Source organism: Camellia sinensis, chromosome 8 (assembly GCF_055761805.1).
Source record: "Camellia sinensis isolate YWXY chromosome 8, ASM5576180v1, whole genome shotgun sequence".
NCBI lineage: Eukaryota > Viridiplantae > Streptophyta > Magnoliopsida > Ericales > Theaceae > Camellia > Camellia sinensis.
In genome coordinates, this window is record NC_138968.1 from 11,851,358 (window position 1) to 11,867,917 (window position 16,560).

At 38.2% G+C, this 16,560-nt stretch overlaps 2 long non-coding RNA genes across 4 annotated transcripts; one reads left to right on the forward strand and one right to left on the reverse strand.

Annotated features, from left to right (window-relative positions):
- Positions 1–1,744: 1,744 nt before the first annotated feature.
- Positions 1,745–2,423, reverse strand: LOC145796818 (uncharacterized). 3 transcript variants are annotated; one of them, XR_014337359.1, is made up of 3 exons: positions 2,301–2,423; positions 2,180–2,220; positions 1,745–2,093 (listed from the first exon to the last, which is right to left on the reverse strand). It is a non-coding gene; the product is annotated as an uncharacterized LOC145796818 (long non-coding RNA). The 3 variants fall into 3 exon arrangements; XR_014337358.1 differs by having other exon boundaries at positions 2,180–2,208; positions 2,301–2,416; XR_014337360.1 differs by lacking the exon at positions 2,180–2,220 and having other exon boundaries at positions 2,301–2,403.
- Positions 2,424–4,634: 2,211 nt separating this feature from the next.
- Positions 4,635–16,432, forward strand: LOC114310976 (uncharacterized). Its single transcript, XR_003646345.2, has 4 exons — positions 4,635–4,839; positions 4,950–5,075; positions 6,091–6,294; positions 15,751–16,432. It is a non-coding gene; the product is annotated as an uncharacterized LOC114310976 (long non-coding RNA).
- Positions 16,433–16,560: the final 128 nt, after the last annotated feature.

Sequence of the window (16,560 nt, forward strand, 5' to 3'; positions counted from 1 at the left end):
GAAAAGAAAGGGGGTGAGAAATAAATAAAGAAATAGGACACCTTTTAGTACATCAATTCTATTTTATAACCAACACAACCAAACATAGTTGAGATTTGGAATTCTATTAATTCTTTCTCATTTTCCTTTCATTTCCATTTCCCTTTCCATTTCCCTTCCCAAATCCCCCAACCAAACACAGCGTAAAGATGACTGTATTTCTCTTCTTCACTGTACGAAGCTTCGAGTTACTACTGGGAACTCTCACCTAGTGAATGGAATTATTCCCTTGGAGGTCTCTATTTTGTCGTGCAGTCTCACTTAGCTTCTGGATTAAAGTTTTCCATGGTGGTTTGGTGGTGTAAGCATCCTTTTACGTACCTATGCATTTTCATTCTTTTGTTCTTTTTATTTCTGTAATTATTTATACACCGCGGCCATTTTTGCCGAGCTCAAACAAAAAAAATATTAAATTTTCAGATTAAAAAAAATCTAGAATGACCCGGAACCAGAAAATTAAAATTGAGGGCATATTTATTAATTATAGTATCCAAAATTTTTATAAAAATATTTCACACAAGTTTTTACGATTGATTTCAAGAAACATAAAAAAATTAAAAATTAATGTTATTTATAACTAGTGTATCATGGACAGTATAAAAAAATATAGATATAAGTCTTAAAATAAATTATATAATGTTAAATTACATTTTTTATAAAATTTGATTAAAAATTCAATATAATGGTAATACCACATCATCATTAGTATGTGATATCACCAACTAATAATAAATAAACACATAGAGAATGAACCTCACATGTCAAATGTAACTAACAATCCAATAAATATCATATCTTTATAGTAAGATTATTTATACTTGCATGTCAATAATAATGACATCATCGTTACATTAAAAAAATTTCATAAAATTTTCATAGATAATATGGTTTATAGTAGTCTCTTCGTTTTCAATCAAAACAACCATTATTATTCTCATAATTTTTAAAATGTCATTGACATTTCACTCTAATAATATTTTTGTAATTTTTTTATTTAAAATATTTTCTTTATATTTGCACCAAAAAAAAAAAAAAAAATCCAAAATCCAAGTTACGTGACCCCCCTCGTCTCTTGCTCCCTCCGCCACTGAGAATGACTCATTGGGATAAATGTATCATGATGTGAGGCTAAAATAAAAGTGAAAGAAGTCAATACCAAATGCTGACTATGGTTTTTTTCAACATGCCCTTGCTGTAGAATTAGTATTATAAGAATAGTGTGATCTTTCATTTACTCCAAAATTCAGTGTTTTTGGAGATTATAAGCGAGCTGAGGGGCAATAGAACCTTGACTAGGGGCAACCAATGGCCTTTTGCCATGTTGATTAATCTTAACAATATCATCATCCTTCCTCATCGGCATCCATCTCAGCAGAATTGGGCAACAAGTTCAATTGTTCCTTTGCTTGACTTTTCTTGGATATACAGTCTCTAATTTCATCGCTTACACGAGATGGACACCTTTTACAAGCAGCCACATTTTTGTAACCACCAGCAATATGTTGTTTGACCTGGCTAGTAAACACTCCCATTCATTTATTTGTTGTAAAAGTTGTGAACAAACCTAGACAAATTTTAGGGATTTACCATCTGTTCATATTGCCATCCCCGATCTTTTCTATTACTTTTGCCTGACTGCAACATCTAATTAATTATTAAATATCAATAAACCAACTCATTGTTAAAAATATTCAAATTAAGGGCATTTTGAAAAATAATTCAGCAATATTAATTATTCTAGCAAAATTACAGCAGTAAAGCCATGATATAATTCAGAAAAATGATAGCAATCCAGATAAGCAACAATACAATCCAGTAAAAACTAGAGCAAATTAACCATAAATTCAGCAAAATTACACCTTATCAAAGCTGTAACTGATGAGGATCCAACAGAACTGTAAATGATGGAAAGGACAAGGTCCCAGCTGGTCAAAAGCATAGCAGCACATGATTCAAAATTGTAAACATCAATGCACAAGTTGTACCTTATCAATGATATTTTTTTCTCAGAAATCATTCACTTTTCTCATCAATGGACTACAGCAAAATGAATTCTGAGAAGAGTAAAAAGAAAAAATCAGAAGTTTCTGGCTGAAGGAAGAAGTCAATGTTTCAAAAATTATAAAAAATAAGAACTCACTATGCTTTTGCTGTTGCAATCTGCCCAGGCTGCAGAATGCCCTAAAAAATGAATTCTAGAAAAAAAATAAAAAGGCCGAAGAAAGAAGAAGACAAAGTGCTCGGAAGTGAAAAGAACTCACTCTGCTGCGATTGGAGTTGGTGTGGTGATCAACATCGAAGGTTTCAGACTTTGTGCTTCTCTCATTTCTGTAGAAACATTGGTGTTCCGCTACAGCTCACAAATATTTATAGTTAGGGCTATCAAAAGGTGTGTTAAACATTTGGTACGATTATAAAAGTCAACAAAATGGATGGTGTAGATCTGTTGATCAAAAAACACACAATGGGAAAAGAAGCGCCCACTTTAGGCGCCTCGCGCTGAAGCCTAAAGCGCTCATTTTTTTCTCACCTTGGTGTCGGCTCACTATTCAAGCCATCATACGCACCATAGGGTCAACTTGAGTGGCTTCTCGCTAAGGGTTTCACCTAAGCACGCTTTTCACAACAATACTACAAATTTAACAGACTATGACCTGGCCTCGTCTATGGCCCACGTAGCCATGTAAGAGTCTTATAGTTAGGGACCTATTAGCCTTGGGTGGGCCCAAGGTTATGCAATGGGGCTCTTCTCCCATCCATATTTTTACTTCTATTTGATTTTTACGGCTATCATGCTAATTGGGTGTTAATATCGGAGGGACGCTCATTCAAGATACTTTTATATCTAACAGCAGTTGGTAGTATGTTAGCATTTCCTTTTCTTTTTCTTCCCCCCTTTTGATTGTAATCATTTGAAATCTGCTTTTATTGTTATGGTAGATTTTTGGTGTATTGAACATCTAAGAAGCATTGACACTCCAAAAGAAGTGTTGTAGTGTTGGACACGGGGACACGCATGTGGTATATCCTTTTATTTAATTAATTTGTTTTTAGGAGACACTCTGAGGACACACCAATTATTTTTTTTTCCTTTCTTCTTTAGTGCTATTTATGGATGTTGAATATTGAATGTTTATTACTTTTTGCTTAGATTAAATAATTCATAGATCATCTATAACTAATACAAACAATAAGAGTTGGTTGTAGAGTGAATTATTATTATTATTATTATTAAAGGAGTGTTAATTTTTGTCAATTTTGATTATTTATGAATATAATATATATACAAAAAAAAAAAAATTATTATCATGTCCCCGCTGTATCCCAATTTTTTTGAAACCAACATGTCTCTGTTTGTGTGCACATATGTGTCGGTGTTTGTGTCCATGCTTCTTAGGTGAACATTGTGGAATGTAATATGGAACGTTGTCATACATGTGCAAACATTTCTATATGGCTATCATATGCGAGGTAGATAAAATTTCATTTTAAATGATGCATAGATTTATAGAAAAATCATAGTTGACCATGGAAAAGAAAAACCCTTGAAATTCCTTGGCCTTTATCATTTACTCTTAGCAATTTCATTTTGACCCTATCTCCTTATTCTTACTTAATCATTAAAGGAATATAAGATTTGTCACTTCTAAAAAGGTTGCATATTGTGGCAGATACTAACATGGCACTCATCTCACACTTCTCGACACCTGTCAAACACATCCAAACATGTCCACCTACTATTTTCTAAAATTTTCTAGACTTAAACATGCTTTAGTTTAGACAATTAGGAAACAAATGTTTCTATTGTATCTGAATTTTAAAATTAGTATTCTGTTATATTTTGTTATTATCTTTGAATTAAATATTCTTATGCATGGCATAAATTCATGATATATAGCATATAATAAATATGTAATTTATGTATTTTGCGTGTCCTCCACATGTCATGTCCTCCAAAAAAAAAATTTTTGTTGGAAAATTTCTTTGTTGTCATGTCAAAGTTCTGTTTGTGTCCTTGTGCATGTGTGTGCGTGCTTCTTAGCTTTGTCTTGAAGACAATTTTCAGTATTGATAGAATGGGATTTGCATCCATTTTAAATGGCTGTATCAGATTGAAATTGCAAAAAGAAAACTTCGATGAAACGAAATTGATGCAAGGTAAAGACAAGTCGGCCCCTAGAACGAAGCAACTGAAAATGAACATAACTGAGAGAAATTGATTCTAAACATAAATAAGGTCTTCTAACAAATGACCAAGTTTAAAACCACCCAAAATGCAATTATTCAGCCACCGGCACAAAATCTCTACAATAAGAGGTTGTCATTATGATGGTGGAAGAAGTTTTACCCTATTGGAAAGTGATGGTGCTAACTAGAAACTCATGAAGGAGTCTAGTCATTAAGCTTTTAGAAAAATATGTCCTTTTAGAAGGTTATAGAAATGATTGTAAGTAACGTGTGAGGGATACAAGTTTTTGCCCACCTCAGGCGTTGGGGACCTATCAACTTCAGGTGGGCCAATGTTGGTTTTCATCTATGAAGCACAAATACTTATACTTAGCTCTTGTCCCAAGTATCTACAAACTTCTGTTTACTTTTCATAGCTGTTGTGCTAATTAATGGGTGTAGATTTTTGGGATGGTAATTTGAGCCGTTGCTTTAGAGTTTGGGAGCCATGCTAATATGTTTGCATTTTCCTTATATATAGACATGCTATTTTTTTCCCATTTTGATTGTATCGAACTTGATGTTGGAGAGGTCCTTTTGAAACATGCTTTTTATTCTTATGGTAGAATTTAGGTGTAGTAAAATTTTATATTTCACAATTTAATGGCTTTGTAATTTATTTTATTTTATTTTTTTATTTTTTGGTTGTTGTGTGCTAAGACTTTCTTTTTTTTGTTTTTTAGGAGGGGGCAGATGAAGTAGGGTTTTTTCAGAATATGTTTTCATGTGTTCCTGGCAGCAGTTCACAGATTTGTTTTCTTGTGATTCTTGGTTTTGGCATTCATCATCTCAGTTGTCCAATGCACAAGGTAAAATTTTCTGGATCGTTTACTTCATGCTGTGATTGTTGGTATAAGGAGACTAACTGTGGTAATTTTTTTTTTTACTGTTATCTTGAGAGCAAATTTTGTAATTAAAATGCAAATATTTCTGGTTATCATTGATGTGAGGTGCATATAATTACATTTTAAATTATGGGTAGATTTATAGAAAATTATAGTTGACAAAACGCAAAACTCATTATTGACATTGAACCTGGAAATGAAATTTGTTAAATGCTAGACTCATATTTGCTTGATCATGTGTTTGCTGTTACATTTGGCCCCAAAACTTAAAATTTTTCAGTATCTATGTAACAGAATTTACTTCCTTTTTGTAGCAGTATCACTCAATCTTTCAGTTTGGCAGTGATGATTTTTGCTTTATTGAAGTTTTCTAGAACTGCATTCATTTTTTTTTTAATCATTTTACAATGAAATTTTGTGAGCCATGTATTGTACAGTCGATATGTAATGGATTGCATCCCTTTTAGGAAGTAACTCTGTGTTGCAAATGTGATTTAGAAGAATATATCAGATTCAATATCTTTGTAGTTGCTTGATGCAATTCAAAATACAGATGATATCATATGTTTAGACATTTTGTAAGATGTAACAATCAGTTTGTGTGGTCGTTTCTTATGGATAATCTCCATCATTTTAGCTTGGCTTTAGATGAATAGATATACATGCAAGGATTTTGAATTTATGGTTGTATGTTTCAGATGCCGTGGTCTTTTTAATTAATGCTTATTTTTGTAGAATCTCATTTATCTAAAGCAGCAATGATAAACGCCACACCCAAATAAGATCTGTTCAAGTAGGCCTGGAAATCAACCTGGTCGGTCACCAGGAGCCTCCACAATGGCATGAATCGTTACTTTGACATTAACAATTCTGATCAAGTTATCAAATCCAAAATCTATGAATTGTTTCTTTGACATTATCAATTCTAGTCGATTTGGGTATGTTAGCTATCCTCAGTTCATTTTTCTCCTTCCAACAGGCTGGCTATTTTATCAGAGCCCTTCCCCACTGGCTAGGTTTGAAGAGCCTTTGAGGCTCTCCAAAGAGTACATTTGAACCTTCCTTCTCATGAAATCCAGCTGCATAAAAAAGCAATTCCCTTCATCAAGAACTCTGCAGCCCAAGCAATTGCAGAAGAGCACCTCCCTCCTTCAGATTCCTCCATCATCTCTCCCCAATCAAGGTATGGAACACCATCTCTCTCCTCCCCCCTTTATGCAATCTGCATGCCTTGACCACCATACATGCTTCTCTAAACTTTCTCTCTAATAATAATATTTATTTGTTATTTCTGCTTTATTAGTAGTTTGGTATTTTACTTTCACAGTAAATCCTATCTAATTTTTCAAACAATTTTTGTCCTCGTGGGCAAGTTTTATCGCCTTGGTGGGTTTCGATCGAAAAACAGGGAGTTGGAGAGGGAATAACCATTGGCTATGGCTTATGATTTGAGCGTAACAGCCGGGGACTCGTTCCCCATGGCTCACAACGACAGTCCATTATAATCCAATTTGTTAACTGTGAGCTTTTTAGAAGCATCAGAATACCATCTAGAGATATAATATATATGCTTTTTTGAATTTAGGCATTATTTATTCCCCTTTGAATTTCTTTCTTGGCTTGGTCAGGTTCTAGGCATTGAGAACTTATTTGAATTGCAAATATTTGATGATGTTACTGTTTAGGACTGAACCATTGTGACAAATTGAAGTTTGGCATTTGTTCAGAAACTGAATAGAATGGAATAAGAGAGTTAATTGGGAGAAAAATATTGCACATTGTAGAAATTTAATGTATAAAGATAAATGATTGTATTATTGATTGATTGTATTTTGATATATTTTACAATGATTCATGATTCCTATATATAGAAGAGGGTGAGTGTGTAGTAGGTAAGGAGTAGGTGAAGTGGAGGTGGTAGTGGTGTAGTGGGTTAGGTTTAGTGGAGTAGGTGAGGTGGTAGTGGTGTAGTGGGTTAGGTTTAGTGGAGTAGGTTTAAGTGGGTGAAGTAGGTGGAGAGTAGGTGGATTTTAACAGCCCCCCGCAAACTCAAGGGGGATAGGAACTAACCAACTTGAGTTTGGAGAGAGTAACAAAACAAGAAAATACATAAAAATAAAAGAGGATAAGAGGCACTGTATGGTCGTGTCAGACCATTGGTGAAGACACTGGATGGTGGTGTCATAACGTTGTAGAGGATACTGTATGGGGGTGTCATAACCATGTAGAGGACACTGTATGGTGGTGTCATAACGGTGTAGAGGACACTGGATGGCGGTGTCAGACCGATGTAGAAGACAGTTTATGGGGTCATGTCGGACCGTTGTAGCAGACACTGTGTGGTCGTGTCAGACCGATGTAGAAGACAGTTTATGGGGTCATGTCGGACCGATGTAGAAGACAGTTTACGGGGTCATGTCGGACCGTTGTAACAGACACTGTTGTGACAGTTGTTGTGACAGTTTACGGAGTCTTGCTGGACCCTTGTAGAAACTAACCGGAATCAATGTCGGGACAGTTTACAGAGTCTTGTCGGACCCTTTGAAGGAGCGAACCGGAATCAATGTCGGGACAGTTTACTGAGTCTTGTCGGACCCTTGAAGGAGCTAACCGGAATCAATGTCGGGACAGTTTACAGAGTCTTGTCGGACCCCTGAAGGAGCTAACCGGAATCAGTGTCGGGACAGTTTACAGAGTCTTGTCGGACCCTTAAAAAGTCGCACCCTCAAAAGGTGTGCCCAATCTTTCAAAAGGCGTGCCCAATCCATAAAAAGGCGTGCCAGATATGATGGCGAGGCACGTGAGTGCCTTGTCTGGCGCGCTCGTTTGTCGTCTGGCGTCAAGTGGCGCGCGATACGCGTGGCTGCCTCGGCTATTTAACCAAGGTTGATGCTGAGGCTGAGGCAGACAAAAAACTTCTGAAAATCCTCTGAAAAAACTCTTCCTTTGCTGAGAGAGAAACTCTGTAATACTCTGTAACCAACCCGTCTCTGAAACACTCAGCAACATGGCCTCTTCTTCCCGTCCAGCTACCCAGAACATGGCCTCCTCTTCCCGTGGTCTGCTCACGCTCTTTCCAGAACTGAACGAGTCCACAAGAGAAATAACTGGTGCGGTGGCCAGTGAACCTCAACCAAACACCTCTGGTTTTGCTCCGTTGAACTTTCCGATGCGGTCGGTGGAACAAAAAATGGCGGTGCAAACTGATATTGAGGCCAATCAATATACTCTGAAGTCATGTGTGGAAACCATGACTGCAGTCACAAACTTGTCGCACCGGCTGCAGAGCAGGACAAATGAGGTGCAACAGTTAAACTCCCAGCTGGCTCTGCTCCAACGCATGTATAAGGATGCGCGAGCAGAGATAAGTGTGCTAAAGACAGAAAACAAGGAGCTGAAGCGGAAGGCCACCGTGATGTTCCGATTTGGAGGTCCACCATATGCTGTAGTGGAGGAGCAGGGAGGACGAAACTTGCTTGGTGGTCTAGGAAGCACGGAGGCAACACCGGCAAGGGCCGTCCAGGACGGAGGCAAGAAGAAGAGACCTGCAGCAGAGTAGAGAAGAAAAAATCCCACTGTGGGTGTGGGTGTGTTGTGGTGGTTTGTTTGTTTGTTTGTTTGTTTGTATGTTTGTTTGTTTGTTTTTTTTTTTTTTTTTTGTGTAAAATTGGGATCGGGGTTGATCCCTGACATGAATAAAATGAGTTTGGTGTGCAGTACTTCTTCTTCTGTTTTTGTTTTTGTTTTTTTTTTTTTTTTTTTGAAAATAAAAGAAAATAAAGTGGAAGAGAAGTATGTGAATAAAATTGAAGAGAAATGTGTGAATGTGAAAGGAAGAAAAGAAAAAAAAAAATAAAAAGGAAATGGGAGATTCAAATTTGTTTGGTCGGGTCCTACCAAAAAAACATATTTTTGGATGGGTTCTTTGAGAAAGAGATATTATTGTAGAGTGGATATTTGAAAGAGATTAAAAGTGAGTTGGAGAAAATAAATAAAAATAATGAAGTTGGAATCAAACGGAGGAGAGAGGGGACAAGCCCACATGGGTGTCTAGGGAATGAAAATTCAAAGGTGAGTGGAGTTGATTTTTATTTTTATTTTTTATTTATTTATTTTTATTTTTTTGGTCGAATATATATAAATATATATATAATATCAACTAGTGACATACCTCATCACAAAACACGTCCCACCTCTGCACTATACACACGTTTACCAATAAGCTTTACAGCTGCTCAAGCACTAACCCATAATACATGGCAAAAACCATGTGCTGGTGCACAAAACCATGGGCCAGAATACCAATCACGTGTATCTCTACACTATGCACGAAATCAAAATAGCTAATCTCAAAGCAAGACCCACAGCTTAATCCACTGTTGAACATTGCTGTGCTCAGTGCTGCTGTGTTTGTTCCATACCCGTGGCTGTACAAATTCCCAAGGAGACGTGCAGCATTGCTTTCTCTGTCTCTGGTGTCAGGTGCCCTGGTCGTGATGAGCCTTTTTCTGATGAAGCAATTGCACTTATGAGAGGAGTGATAATGCAGAGGGATGTTAAGATTGAAGTGGAAAATGTTGATAGATCTGGAACTTTCTTGGGATCTTTGTGGGAGTCAAAGACTAATATGGCTGTGACACTTCTGGAAGCTGGCCTGGCAAAGCTTCAAACTTCCTTTGGCACTGATAGGATCCCGGATGCTCACCTTCTTGCACAGGCTGAGCAGCCTGCCAAAAGGCAGAAGTTAAAAATCCGGGGATGGGACGAGAACAGAGGAAGCTTCAAGGAAGAAAATTGGTGGTGATGGGTTGACTGGGTGAGTCAAGGACAGCGACTCGAAGGAGTTGGGCGTGAAGGTGGTGGACTCGAAGAAATTTCAAGGTATGTGTAGAAAATTCTAGCGGACTAGGTTGAGGTCCGGTGGGCGGCCAAGGCGAGGTTGCCGCCCGCCGGTGAAGCGAAAAATACGAACTGCTTAACCTTGCTCTGATACCATGTAGAAATTTAATGTATAAAGATAAATGATTGTATTATTGATTGATTGTATTTTGATATATTTTACAATGATTCATGATTCCTATATATAGAAGAGGGTGAGTGTGTAGTAGGTAAGGAGTAGGTAAAGTGGAGGTGGTAGTGGTGTAGTGGGTTAGGTTTAGTGGAGTAGGTGAGGTGGTAGTGGTGTAGTGGGTTAGGTTTAGTGGAGTAGGTGAGGTGGTAGTGGTGTAGTGGGTTAGGTTTAGTGGAGTAGGTTTAAGTGGGTGAAGTAGGTGGAGAGTAGGTGGATTTTAACAGCCCCCCGCAAACTCAAGGGGGATAGGAAGTAACCAACTTGAGTTTGGAGAGAGTAACAAAACAAGAAAATACATAAAAATAAAAGAGGATAAGAGACACTGTATGGTCGTGTCAGACCATTGGTGAAGACACTGGATGGTGGTGTCATAACGTTGTAGAGGACACTGTATGGGGGTGTCATAACCATGTAGAGGACACTGTATGGTGGTGTCATAACGGTGTAGAGGACACTGGATGGCGGTGTCAGACCAATGTAGAAGACAGTTTATGAGGTCATGTCGGACCGATGTAGAAGACAGTTTACGGGGTCATGTCGGACCGTTGTAACAGACACTGTTGTGACAGTTGTTGTGACAGTTTACGGAGTCTTGCTGGACCCTTGTAGAAACTAACCGGAATCAATGTCGGGACAGTTTACAGAGTCTTGTCGGACCCTTTGAAGGAGCGAACCGGAATCAATGTCGGGACAGTTTACTGAGTCTTGTCGGACCCTTGAAGGAGCTAACCGGAATCAATGTCGGGACAGTTTACAGAGTCTTGTCGGACCCCTGAAGGAGCTAACCGGAATCAGTGTCGGGACAGTTTACAGAGTCTTGTCGGACCCTTAAAAAGTCGCACCCTCAAAAGGTGTGCCCAATCTTTCAAAAGGCGTGCCCAATCCATAAAAAGGCGTGCCAGATATGATGGCGAGGCACGTGAGTGCCTTGTCTGGCGCGCTCGTTTGTCGTCTGGCGTCAAGTGGCGCGCGATACGCGTGGCTGCCTCGGCTATTTAACCAAGGTTGATGCTAAGGCTGAGGCAGACAAAAAACTTCTGAAAATCCTCTGAAAAAACTCTTCCTTTGCTGAGAGAGAAACTCTGTAATACTCTGTAACCAACCCGTCTCTGAAACACTCAGCAACATGGCCTCTTCTTCCCGTCCAGCTACCCAGAACATGGCCTCCTCTTCCCGTGGTCTGCTCACGCTCTTTCCAGAACTGAACGAGTCCACAAGAGAAATAACTGGTGCGGTGGCCAGTGAACCTCAACCAAACACCTCTGGTTTTGCTCCGTTGAACTTTCCGATGCGGTCGGTGGAGCAAAAAATGGCGGTGCAAACTGATATTGAGGCCAATCAATATACTCTGAAGTCATGTGTGGAAACCATGACTGCGGTCACAAACTTGTCGCACCGGCTGCAGAGCAGGACAAATGAGGTGCAACAGTTAAACTCCCAGCTGGCTCTGCTCCAACGCATGTATAAGGATGCGCGAGCAGAGATAAGTGTGCTAAAGACAGAAAACAAGGAGCTGAAGCGGAAGGCCACCGTGATGTTCCGATTTGGAGGTCCACCATATGCTGTAGTGGAGGAGCAGGGAGGACGAAACTTGCTTGGTGGTCTAGGAAGCACGGAGGCAACACCGGCAAGGGCCGTCCAGGACGGAGGCAAGAAGAAGAGACCTGCAGCAGAGTAGAGAAGAAAAAATCCCACTGTGGGTGTGGGTGTGTTGTGGTGGTTTGTTTGTTTGTTTGTTTGTTTGTATGTTTGTTTGTTTTTTTTTTTTTTTTTTTTGTGTAAAATTGGGATCGGGGTTGATCCCTGACATGAATAAAATGAGTTTGGTGTGCAGTGCTTCTTCTTCTGTTTTTGTTTTTGTTTTTTTTTTTTTTTTTGAAAATAAAAGAAAATAAAGTGGAAGAGAAGTATGTGAATAAAATTGAAGAGAAATGTGTGAATGTGAAAGGAAGAAAAGAAAAAAAAAAATAAAAAGGAAATGGGAGATTCAAATTTGTTTGGTCGGGTCCTACCAAAAAAACATATTTTTGGATGGGTTCTTTGAGAAAGAGATATTATTGTAGAGTGGATATTTGAAAGAGATTAAAAGTGAGTTGGAGAAAATAAATAAAAATAATGAAGTTGGAATCAAACGGAGGAGAGAGGGGACAAGCCCACATGGGTGTCTAGGGAATGAAAATTCAAAGGTGAGTGGAGTTGATTTTTATTTTTATTTTTTATTTATTTGTTTTTATTTTTTTGGTCGAATATATATAAATATATATATAATATCAACTAGTGACATACCTCATCACAAAACACGTCCCACCTCTGCACTATACACACGTTTACCAATAAGCTTTACAGCTGCTCAAGCACTAACCCATAATACATGGCAAAAACCATGTGCTGGTGCACAAAACCATGGGCCAGAATACCAATCACGTGTATCTCTACACTATGCACGAAATCAAAATAGCTAATCTCAAAGCAAGACCCACAGCTTAATCCACTGTTGAACATTGCTGTGCTCAGTGCTGCTGTGTTTGTTCCATACCCGTGGCTGTACAAATTCCCAAGGAGACGTGCAGCATTGCTTTCTCTGTCTCTGGTGTCAGGTGCCCTGGTCGTGATGAGCCTTTTTCTGATGAAGCAATTGCACTTATGAGAGGAGTGATAATGCAGAGGGATGTTGAGATTGAAGTGGAAAATGTTGATAGATCTGGAACTTTCTTGGGATCTTTGTGGGAGTCAAAGACTAATATGGCTGTGACACTTCTGGAAGCTGGCCTGGCAAAGCTTCAAACTTCCTTTGGCACTGATAGGATCCCGGATGCTCACCTTCTTGCACAGGCTGAGCAGCCTGCCAAAAGGCAGAAGTTAAAAATCCGGGGATGGGACGAGAACAGAGGAAGCTTCAAGGAAGAAAATTGGTGGTGATGGGTTGACTGGGTGAGTCAAGGACAGCGACTCGAAGGAGTTGGGCGTGAAGGTGGTGGACTCGAAGAAATTTCAAGGTATGTGTAGAAAATTCTAGCGGACTAGGTTGAGGTCCGGTGGGCGGCCAAGGCGAGGTTGCCGCCCGCCGGTGAAGCGAAAAATACGAACTGCTTAACCTTGCTCTGATACCATGTAGAAATTTAATGTATAAAGATAAATGATTGTATTATTGATTGATTGTATTTTGATATATTTTACAATGATTCATGATTCCTATATATAGAAGAGGGTGAGTGTGTAGTAGGTAAGGAGTAGGTGAAGTGGAGGTGGTAGTGGTGTAGTGGGTTAGGTTTAGTGGAGTAGGTGAGGTGGTAGTGGTGTAGTGGGTTAGGTTTAGTGGAGTAGGTTTAAGTGGGTGAAGTAGGTGGAGAGTACATGATTTGTGGAAATTTCAAAAATGCAAGTGAAAGAATGTGGATGATGTGCGTGACGTGACACAAGACCTATACCTGTCATCAACTCAATTTTCATTACTAGTCCAATAAGGTGTGTGTCCCTATCATGTTTGTGTCTAACACGTGTTCGACATTGACAATCATCGACATTTGTCTAAATGAGTCATGTTATTTTTAAAATTTTCTTAGACCTAGACACACTTCAGATACTTGGGAGACACACGTGTCCATTATTCAGACACATATGAAACACGTTTTAAGTTTGAACAAATTAACTTAGATGATACAAAGATAAAAGAAAAATAATATAGATTTATACGTATTAATCCCTCTTCCTCTAAACTTTAGTGATTAATGTTATATTGCATTTTTAATTATTATATAATAAATATATATAATTATACATTTTGTGCCTATCCTCCATGTGTCGTGTCCAGTATCCTCTAAAAATTGATGTGTCGACGTGTTCATGTTGTGAGTCCGTGCATCTTAGGCAACAATGTTGCTAGATCTCAGAACTTCTAATACAAAGCAAGAATCTCTCAAAAGGCTTATGGTGCCCTCCATCCTTTGTAGAGAGTTAAAGTCCCTCTCTTCTTTCGCCTCTCTTTAGTTTGGCCGTTCTTCAAGTACAAGGGCTCATAAATTTGTTGCTAGTCTTTTTTTCTTTTCTTTTCTTTTATTTTTATTATTATTTAGAATATATTATGATTGTCAATCTCCAACTCAACCTATGATATAGTGGGGGACAATTTACAAGCTTTGTACTTAAGTAAGTTTCAAGTCAAAGAGTGTCAAAGGCTGTGTTTGGATTTTTGATTTGTGCAGGGAAAGGAAAAGGGAAGGGAATATTGAGGGAAGTATAAGCTTCTTTTTCTTTTATTTAATTTTTATATACTTTTTCTCCTTTCCTTCCACAAATCCAAGATCCAAACACAACATTAGGATCTTGGGGATTTCAAGAGAAATTCTGAAATGATTTAAATGCTTGTATACTGTGCATGTGGAAAATATTAGAACCTGAGGTAGTATATGGGATTTTGTTTGTCTGGTCAAAAGTTTTTGGTCAATTTTGATATTTAAGAATAATTTGGGAGTTTTGTTAGTTTGAGCCTAGCCTGTTAAAGTTGGATGCACACTAGTGTTGGTAAGGTAAAGTTTAAAACTTTAACCTCACGTATACTTACGAATACTTTTGGATTAGAGATTATTCACTACTTTACTTTCTTACCATCATCCACATTTGTTCCTTTGTTTGTTGTTAATTGTAATGTCTATGTGGATGTCTATATTATATTTTTCTCATTTAGATGATTCACAAGGAATAGCTTGTGTTGTAAGAATTCATATCGTATCTGAAGATTACTGCACAGCTATTGGGTTCATTTGGATGCTCTTTTCAGGATGGGTCAACTGTGTCTACACATGCATCCAGACCAGTTACAAAAAAGCATAATGTGTTTGTCTCATATCCAAAATAAAGGATGTAACAGTAAGTTATACATGATACCTGGTGGAGCCATTTCCTATCGCTGTGTCTTGAGAATTTCTATGTCAGCTGGCTCATTAGAATTAGATGGCACAACGACCCTCAAGGGTAAGAATATATTAAACTTATTGAACGTGCCACCATTTAGCATTGGCTTGAGTTTGTTGATCCTACAGTATGCATATGTGGATTAATATTTACCTTTTCCCTTCTAAGATTTTCACTTCTCTGGGAAGAATCTGGCCTAAGAAATTGATCTTCTGGTATTCTATTGTTGTATGAATATGTTCATCAGGTTAGAACTTTTGGATTTACATGCCAAATGATGATAATACACGATTGCCTAAATGTTTCAGTACTAGAACTATCAATATGAACAGCGACTCTCCTACTCTGTCATGTCCTAAATTTCTCCTTTATGCTGTGTTTGGTTGGGGGATTTGGGGAGAGAATTGGAAAGGGAAAGGGAAAAGGTGTGTGAAATTAGGTGAAATGTAAGTATATTTTATTCACATTTCATCTAACTTTTCCCTTTTCCTTTCCAAATCCTTCCTCAAATTCTCCAACCAAACACAACGTTAATGTATAATGTACTTCTAAGAGGATAGTGTCAGCATTGAGTCATATTTTCAATTTGTTCAAACACATAAATGTGTATATGTTTCACACTCAAAAATCAACCACAAGATTATATATTGATAGCAGGTCGAAAAAGTTGCTTGATAGCTCAAGGAATCCCTTTGAGGGTACCACGGATTTTGAAGGACAGTTGCAGGAGTTATTTGATGAAGTGATGTAAGAAATAATGTATAGAGAAAGAGAGAGAATAAATTGTATGTATTATTATTGATTGATATATTGATATCTATTACAATGATTCATGATTCCTATATATAGAAGAGGGTGAGTGTGTAGTAGGTAAGGAGTAGGTGAAGTGGAGGTGGTAGTGGTGTAGTGGGTTAGGTTTAGTGGAGTAGGTGAGGTGGTAGTGGTGTAGTGGGTTAGGTTTAGTGGAGTAGGTGAGGTGGTAGTGGTGTAGTGGGTTAGGTTTAGTGGAGTAGGTTTAAGTGGGTGAAGTAGGTGGAGAGTAGGTGGATTTTAACAGCCCCCCGCAAACTCAAGGGGGATAGGAATTAACCAACTTGAGTTTGGAGAGAGTAACAAAACAAGAAAATACATAAAAATAAAAAAGGATAGGAGACACTGTATGGTCGTGTCAGACCGTTGGTGAAGACACTGTATGGTGGTGTCAGACCGATGTAGAAGACAGTTTATGGGGTCATGTCGGACCGTTGTAGAAGACAGTTTATGGGGTCATGTCGGACCGTTGTAGAAGACATTTTATGGGGTCATGTCGGACCGTTGTAGAAGACAATGTTGTAACAGTTTACGGAGTCTTGCTGGACCCTTGTAGAAACTAACCGGAATCAAAGTCGGGACAGTTTACAGAGTCTTGTCGGACCCTTGTAGAAACTAACCGGAATCTATGTCGGGACAGTTTACAGAGTCTTGTCG